General features: G+C 37.8%; 1 protein-coding gene across 39 annotated transcripts in view; it reads left to right on the forward strand.

The window, feature by feature from the left end:
* The window catches only part of NRXN3 (neurexin 3), a 941,045-nt gene that overhangs the window by 490,831 nt on the left and 441,523 nt on the right, over nucleotides 1-8,691 (forward strand). The gene's annotated exons all lie outside the window — the stretch shown is intronic.

Below are 8,691 nucleotides of genomic sequence, written 5' to 3' on the forward strand. Positions count from 1 at the left end.
GGGAATTTTGTGCTAAATTAGCATTGAATGTCATCAATTTCCTGTGCAGATTTAATCCGCTGCTGTTGACAGTGCTGTTTTTTTTTTAAAAAAAAAGTCCTTTAGGGTAGATGCAAAGATTTCTCCAAAGCAAGCTTTCCAGGCCTTTCTTGGCCCTGAAGTTTGTGATGTCCAAAACAAACAATTGTTAACACTTTTTTGCTGCAGCAGTACTTTGCTAATGTTGAGTCCTAAATAGAATGCCTTGAGTATGATTACCAATGAGTAACTACTGCTTTTCAGATATTTAATTGGTAGATTTGAAGTAGTATTGATCTTTAGTGTTAACATTTCTTCTTTGCTGATGATAGCTGTAATAAGAATGTGTAAAAGTTTATAGGTAATGTGGTAGCACCATGGGGGGGGGGGGTGGTTCCGGTTGCCATTGCCTTGTGTTTAGAACATAGTATTTGAATGTGTGACCTTATGCAGAGAGCTGGAACTGATTCAATCTGTCATCTTATATAGGATGATGTCCAAGAAGTAACCATCAGTCACTGTCAGCAGTGTGCCCCCATTGTGATAATAGATGCTAGCTTATTTATTGCTGCTACCTTCCTATTAAAAACTGTGCTCCTTTTCATTACAGCAGCTCACCTAAATTTGTGTAGTAGTAGTTCATTCCAGTTATGGAGAAGAAATAAATTGAATGGAGTTTGGTATCTTTTCTGTGGGGTTTTAAGTGTTTTTTTGTTGTTGTTTTTGTTTCGGTTATTTTAAAGGAATCATAGCATCATAGAATCGCTAAGGTTGGAAAAGACCCACAGGATCATCCAGTCCAACCATTCCCTCATCACCAATGGTTCTCGCTAAACCATGTCCCTCAACACAACATCCAAACGTTCTTTGAACACCACCAGGGTCGGCAACTCCACCACTTCTCTGGGCAGCCCATTCCAGTGCCTGACCACCCTTTCAGAGAAGTAGTATTTCCTAACGTCCAGCCTGAATCTTCTCTGGCGCAGCTTGAAGCTATTCCCTCTATCACTAGTCACACAAGAGAAGAGGCCGACCCCCAGCTCACTACAACCTCCTTTCAGGTAGTTATAGAGAGCAATAAGGTCTCCCCTGAGCCTCCTTTTCTCTAGACTGAACAACTGTTCTCAAATAAAATACAATTCTGTTCTCAAATCAAATACAAAACAAAAAAAATTCTTCTTCCTGCTCAGAGTACTAATTCTCTCTATATAACATCATTCCCCAATGGACTTAGTTAACCCAATACATTTACTCTGGTTTAAACCTGATTTTCATCAATTTTAACCAAAAGCAACTAAGAACAGCTTAATACAAACAAACAAAAACAGTCATTAAATTAAAATAAGACAACCTTTAGTAGAACTAAGAACTTCTAAGTATTGATTTCTCATAGATTAATTTTAGTCAAATTTGCTCATAGGCAGAGTTGTCGTTTTGGAGAAGTAAAAATAAAATAGATGGGGAAGAAATCAGTTAGGGATACCGTGAACACAAAAGAAAGAGAATGGGGTTAAAAAAGAAATGTGTTTTTTTTTTTTTTAGTGACCTTCTCGAAGCATATCCACACTTTTTTTTTTTTACAGCTTTTTGTTCAAGTTGTTAACTATTTGACATCTCTTTCACAGTAGAACAATTAGGATAATTGAGTCGTTCTGAGTGGCAATAGTAAAACACTAATTGAGGGTCCTGTTTGTTCTCTGTTTCTTGATCTTCACCTAAAATAAAAGTCCCAGGGTCTTCAAAAAGCCAAGTGTTTATTATATTATTAGCGATGGAGAAGGATGATTTAAAATACAACTTTTTTTTTTCTCCCAGATAGCATAAATCTCTGTACTCTAAAAGGGACTGGTTCAGTGTGTGTATGAGAGCAAATGTAAGAGAGAGTGAGTGCAAATGCTAATGCATCATGGAGGACAGGTCATTCCGCTGAACGTCGTTCAGCTCCTGAATGTTTGGAGATTAGAGGCAGCAGTAATTTCTGCCTGCTGCGCCTTATGTTAATGTGGCAGCCCCACAGTTGTACATAGTTCTGCTGAGATGGCCGTTTCTTGGAAGCTTAATTCTGACTGTGGTGGAAACAGCAAGGGTATCCACCACTAGCATTCATCTTTTTAGCCTGATTTAGACAGGCAGAAAAACAACAAAAAAAATATTATGTTGGAATTTAAGGTCTGTTTCTTCTGACTCCATGTGATAAAATAGTAAAATGACTTGCAAGGAAACAGATCTTTCTTTGACCTTTCACTAAATTGTCCCAACTTTAATGGAGAATCTACCATTCCATCCAGTTCCGGTAAAAGAATATAAGCATTCCTCTGGGAGATTAGCAGTAGTCCATCAATTCTAGAGCTCTTGTTTTCTCACTCCAGACCTCAGCTCTCTCAGTGTCCTTTGTATTGCTGCAGTTCGACTCATCAACAGACAAGAACAAGCCATAGTCAAATAACGCACTATAGAAAGACAGAAATAAGGGTTTGATATTGAAACAAGTAGACAAAGTTCAGGGAAACAAAAATGATTTAGGAGATGAAATAATTGTTTTGTAGAGAGAAAAAGTTAGTTTTATATTGCTTAAGTGATAGCTGGGAGAAAGAAGGGGAAATGCAACTCTACTAGTGGCTGAGGATTGTAAATACTGTGGAAGGAGACAAGGTATTCAGGTGTAGAGAATAGGAAAATTTAAGGTAAGTGTCCTGGAAAACTTCCTGTCATGGAGATGTGTCTTTGAACTGTCAAGCTTTGGAATCATTTTCCACGGGAATAAAATAAAAACTCCATGGCTTGACAGGTTTTGAATTAGACTTGGAAAATTGTTGCTCCATGCAGCATATACAATAATCTTGCTCTGGCAGAAAGATAGCATGTGAAAGGAGGAAATGATGATCTTGCAGAAGAAAGTATGGCCTGGTGATTTATGCACAGAAGTGGGCATCAGGACATCTGATTCTTTTCTGTATTTTATCGCTGGTTTGCTTTATTATACTGGGCAAGTCATTTAATCTCTCTGTGACTCTGTGTTCCCATTTGTAAAAGGAATATTTCATCATCTCAAGGGTTTTTACTCCCTGAATGGTGTTTTCTCTGCTAGATGGTACTCTGGAGTGTTGTGATTACCTTTAAAAATGTGCATAGACTGGAGGTGACTGGAAATTCCCTGTCCCATGTGAGTTACTGCCTTACGTCAAGACCAAAGCAGTTGGTTAAAGAGTCTGGTACATTTCCTTTCCACTGACAGATTAAAGTTCGTACTGTGTAGCTGATGGAAACCTTGCTCCAGCCTGCCCACAATTTGCTGCATTGCTTTTGTCTTCTGTGGTTCCTATTGTAAACTAATACTCGCTTGAGGGGACTGAAGAGAGAAAAAATCATTAGGCTCTATTCATTTGCATCCAGCCTTTGCAGCATGTGGCACAAACCTGGAATGGAGTATGGCACAGAGGCACTGTTCAGCTGCCTGCTCGTTATGGCAGATTGGTGCCGTTCCTATTTTCCTCTAACAAGCTTGTTTTTCTGAATTACTTGTTCAGACACCTCAAGAAGCCACTAGCAATCACACCAATTTCATCACTGCTCTTCCCCTCGGGGATCTTCCCTCATCCCCCAGTACCACAGTTTTGTGTAGTGCTGTGCAATTTGCCACGGAAGAAGAGAGGATGGATGCTTCTCTCCACCTTGATTAAAAGCCCCTCATGCACATTACAAACAAGATGTGATCTGTGCTGTCAAATATCTGGCATCTGGCTTGATGCAGTAAACGCACATCTCACTGGGGCTTCCATAGTGTTTTCCTGGAACTCTCACTGACTTGCCTGTTACCAGATTGGTGACTCTCAAGAAGGATTTCTTCAGCAGGAAGCAACAGCAAGACTGTAATAGATCCTGTGGCCCCCAGGCAAGCAGTCTGCTAACAAACCTTTAGGGAGCATGCTGGGCTTATTTGAGAGCACCTGCGGCTACTGTTTGTTTGTATTGAGTAATATTCCAAGCAGCAGCAAACCCAAAGATCTCATTATTCAAATTTGGGTTTGCTGTCTCTTGTTTATATTATTTATTTATTTTAAATTACTTGCTGATCCAGTGAAGGGACTACATTAATGCAAGGGCTGATCTCCTCACCATCGACCTGATGTTTTTTTTCACACTGATGTGACTTTGCTGAGATCAGTGGCATTATTGCTTATTCATGCCAATTTAATTGAAAGGACAAACAAACAGACCCAGGCTATCTATAATGCTGGAAATGGAATAAATCAGATGATTAAGTCCAGGAACTTTCCACCCATTAAAAAAAAAAAAGTTTCCTGATGTATGTAGAAGAATATAGGGCCTTGTAGAAACCTTTGTCTTGAGTTTACATGTCACTCTGTTCATATCTACCACAAGACACTACTTTAACCTGGAATGCAATAGCAGTAAAGAACTAGAATAAAGTCAGTAGCCTGGAACCATGGAAAATAAGTTAGCTGGAATATACTAAGTTTCCCCTGAGGAAAACTGTCTCTACATTGTTGAGTCTGCTCTGTGTCCAGGGAATAGTGTATTTTCCATTTGCAAAATATGCCACCTACTCTCAGAAGAAGTTTCCTGCAACTAGTCTGTGAGGTAAATATGTGGGATTTATTTCATTCCTACAAAAGAAGGTACAAAAGGAAGACATTCATGGATAGTTGCAAGAGAAGAGCTCAGAAATTGCAGTGTTTTTGAAGCCCTGGGTTTTTAGCAGCAAGATATCCTTGCAAAAACAGTTTTTGTAGCACTCATTTCTCCAAGCCCAAGAAGACAGCTGCTGCATATGCCCAAGCTGTCTCTGCGGCTCCACCTGCTCCACCACAGTCTGCTGGAGTGCAGTCCTCCTACTTGGAATTATCTGACTCATGTAGCAGAATGCTTTGTTTAAAAATAAAATACCAACACGCAGCAGGCTTTGTTCCTTTGACATAAATAAGTTTCCTCTGCTTTTGCTTGGTGACTTGGCAATTCTTGTGTAAATAATTTATCATAAGCACACAAGATGACACAAGGATCCAAGTAGGAGGGAACTAAATTTGAATCTTAAATGAGGGCATTCTTTGTTCCTGTTTTAAAATGTGGTATTTTGAATGGATGTTGATCTTGAATCTTTTGGTCCATGGTGAGGTTTTGGGACCCCTTTGTCAAAGATATATTCTGAAGGAGAGTAGTTTGCAGCCCTTATTCTTCATCTTTTTCTTCCTTACCTCCATCCATCTTATGTTCTTCCTGCAGATGCTCAAGAATATTACTAGGGCTTCAGTGGATGTTGTTAACATTAGAATAATAAGTGTCATATCGACTCCTGATTTAAAAAAGAAAATAATGTTTTTTTCCTGATGTTTTTAGTACAGATTTTCTAAAGTGTAGTAATTACTTAAATTCTGTGGGAAAGTTTGTGTCAGAGCAACTACAGCAAGGAATAAATTTTCCAATTATAAGCTGGGAAATGCTCTGGAGAAACAATGTGACAAGCGGGTGAGAACTGGGCTGAGAAATAAGGAGAGGAGCTTGCTGAGGAAGATCTGCATCCCCATTCCTTCCCTGGGAGGCCTTCACAACAGATCTGTGGGGTTTTGTTCAATGTAAAGCTCAATGGGTAGTTAGTACCTCTGCCACAGTCATGTTCCTGTAAGGATGGTGTCTTTTCTCTCTAAAAGTTGGCAAGGTGAAAGATTTGCTGCAATCAATAAAAATGGAGGGACCCTGTAAGGAAGAAAATCATAGTGTATTTCTGAGACAGTCTTGATGTTTTACTTATTTAAAATTGCGGTGGACGAAGAATAAGAGAATAGGTTTTAGAAAATGATTCTTTCAAGTTGAAGGAGCCAGTGACTAGCCATTATGCAATAGTCTGCTAAATGTAATAGGTAAGTACATGGTCCCTTATATACCTGCATACTTGTTACTCAAGTAGTGAAACCTTTTATAGTCTATAACTTGGAGATGTAAAGGTAAGACAGCGAGGTGCAGTAATCTCTTTCATGAGAACAGGATCAAACAGATTAGAAAGGATATGTCATTTGTTTAAAATTATTTTTTTTAAATAATAAGCATTTGGAGTTTTTTTTATTGTCTTTAAAGATTTTATGTATGTATAATGCGCAAGAAATCTGTGATATGGTAAGAAAGTTAATCTAGGTCTTACAATGTGTAATTTACCTTCATGTTGTTGAGGCTGAGAGTTTAGTGAGTTGCAGATAGAGATGATATTTATATAGATAATTACTATAGCTTTGGATAGCCTTGTTAGAAGGAACAGGGCAATTGGAAGGGGTGTTTAACCTTGTGCTTTAGATGGAATTCAGTAGTTAGGAAGGTACCTTATTTGTGAGGATATGGTTGCCTCATTGCTGCCTACTGTGGAATCCTTGCATGTTTGCCTCAGTGATTGGATCTTGTCAGATATTGCTTCATGACCCAGGCTGCCGCAGCATGCTGCCCTCTATGTTTGCATAGCTCCTTAGGCCTGGGTTTTAGCAGATTACTAGTTGCCTACTTAGTAGATGATCCTTTTCACCTTCCTTCTCTTTTGACTCCTGCAGATGTTGGCTGTGAATTTTCTTTTACTATTATTACATTTTGTTCTTCTGCTCTAAAAAGTGGCTTCATAACTCTATGGTAGCTGATGATACATGTACAGGTTAAACAGTGTATGACAACCAACATCTTAAAAAGGTCATTTCCCTGTTTTCTTTTTTGGACTTCTATTCCACATTACATGTATGAGTTTTGGTTATAGTGAACAATCTTCTTAACAAAGCAAAAAGCTATTAAAATATAACTACTAAGATGCTTGTGTTTAATATAAGTAGTAGTTAATATCCCTACTGAAGCATTTGATCACCAATTACTTAACCTTTAGATTTCTTTGGCAAACACAATGCTAAATGTGTGTGCCTACGAAGAGGCAATCTGTATTTAAGGAGAATTATTCAGGTCTATTAAAAAAAAAAAAAAAAAAAAAAACACTGTGTGGCTGAAAGAGCTACCTTAGGTATATTTTAGAGAAAAATAAAGAATGTTGCTAGTGGAGAGAAACATCGCTATAGTGGATTAAAAATTGAAGGACGTGTTTAAGACACATGAAAATAGATCAGGCCTCAAAGTGCTGTTGTTGCTTGAAATCTGTAAGTTAGTTAGGTAATGCAGGACATAATCTTCAAGGCTGTCAGTCTAAGATACTTTGCGAGTACCAATCTCGGTTAAAATAAATAAATTGACAAAAGCTACCAGATTGGATTATTTCAGTGTCTGGAAGCCTTTCACCTCTGCAGAGAAAGGTTCACTTGTGCCCTTGTTATTATGGAAGAGAATGAATGTGTTGATCTCTTTCCTATTAATGCCAATCCTGTGCTTAATAAAATCACACTGATAGTTCAGAATGTTAATTTTCGTTAAGGAAAAAAAGAACAACAACCGACTTCTGGAGTAGTAGTAAATGCTACTGCTATATCGACAGGACCGATCGTGTGAGATCCCTGATCTAAATGGTTCCAAGGTAACAAAGATCAGTAGCAAGAGTTCGTTAAAGTAAGTTCAGAACTCTGCTTATAGAGTATGTCATATATAAACATATTGGCAGTTTCAATAGCATAAACGTTTCTGTGAGTCAATAGTAATAACAGAGGATGAGTATATGCCATTTAGAGAGTATAATTAAAGTCAAGAGAGATGATTTTTAAACCCCTCTGCCTGGCCATCAGTAATTCATACTGGCTCTCTGTATTTCCCAATCAGTTGAATGGTGAAAGTAAAAATGGTCTGTCTCTTCAACAAATTAGGGAATAAAATGCATTTATTGGACAGTCTTTCAGGCATCAAAGGCAGTACAGCTAAGAGAAACAGGTGTAGACATAATGATTCCATAGATGAGTAGAAGATTGGAAAGCAAACACAGCTTTTTAAATTGTTGCATGTAGGGTAGAATTGCAAATACTGCTTTGTTTTGTTTTATTTTTGAGTTTGTTGATACAAATAGAAAACAGAGGTTTGGAAGAAGCTAAGCACTGGTCTTTTTTTCTTCCCCAAATAACTAAAATAAACTTCAAGGAGAAAATGCTTAGGTGTTACTTTTAGCAACTTCTTAGAATTTAGGCAAATTTTAAATTGAGGTTTTCACTTTTTTATATGAAATGGTGAAGGCTTTTTTTGGAACGCTACTTAGCCTTTTTCAGATTGTACCTAACATTATTTGGCTAGAGTAGTCTGAATATCCTTCTTGTTCGGAGTACTTTATTAAATTGGGTATGCGTTTTTGTGTGAATGAAATAGACAAATGTCTACTCATATTAAGGGTTCTTATATGAATGGAAACACTTCATGGTAGGATAGAAAATGTAGATATATCTGAACTATTTTAATTCTCTATGCATTCAGAAAACTTGCTGTGATTGAAATGACTCTTCAGCATCCTCAGGAAAAGAACCTAATCAGGATTTTACTTTTAGAATGGACACACACCCCAGAAAATTTAAAAGCATTGGCAGAACAGCGAAGTGAAAGGTGTGGATAGAGAAGGATATATTACTAAGGAGAAGCCATGACTACTCCATAATCCATGGTGCTGCTTTTCTCCTCAGATGTTAGTGGGACAAGCAACACTGTAAGAAAGGAGGATTTTCCTTGAACACCTCAGATAAAAATAATTGTGAAGCAAAATCC

Source organism: Gallus gallus, chromosome 5, assembly GCF_016699485.2.
Source record: "Gallus gallus isolate bGalGal1 chromosome 5, bGalGal1.mat.broiler.GRCg7b, whole genome shotgun sequence".
NCBI lineage: Eukaryota > Metazoa > Chordata > Aves > Galliformes > Phasianidae > Gallus > Gallus gallus.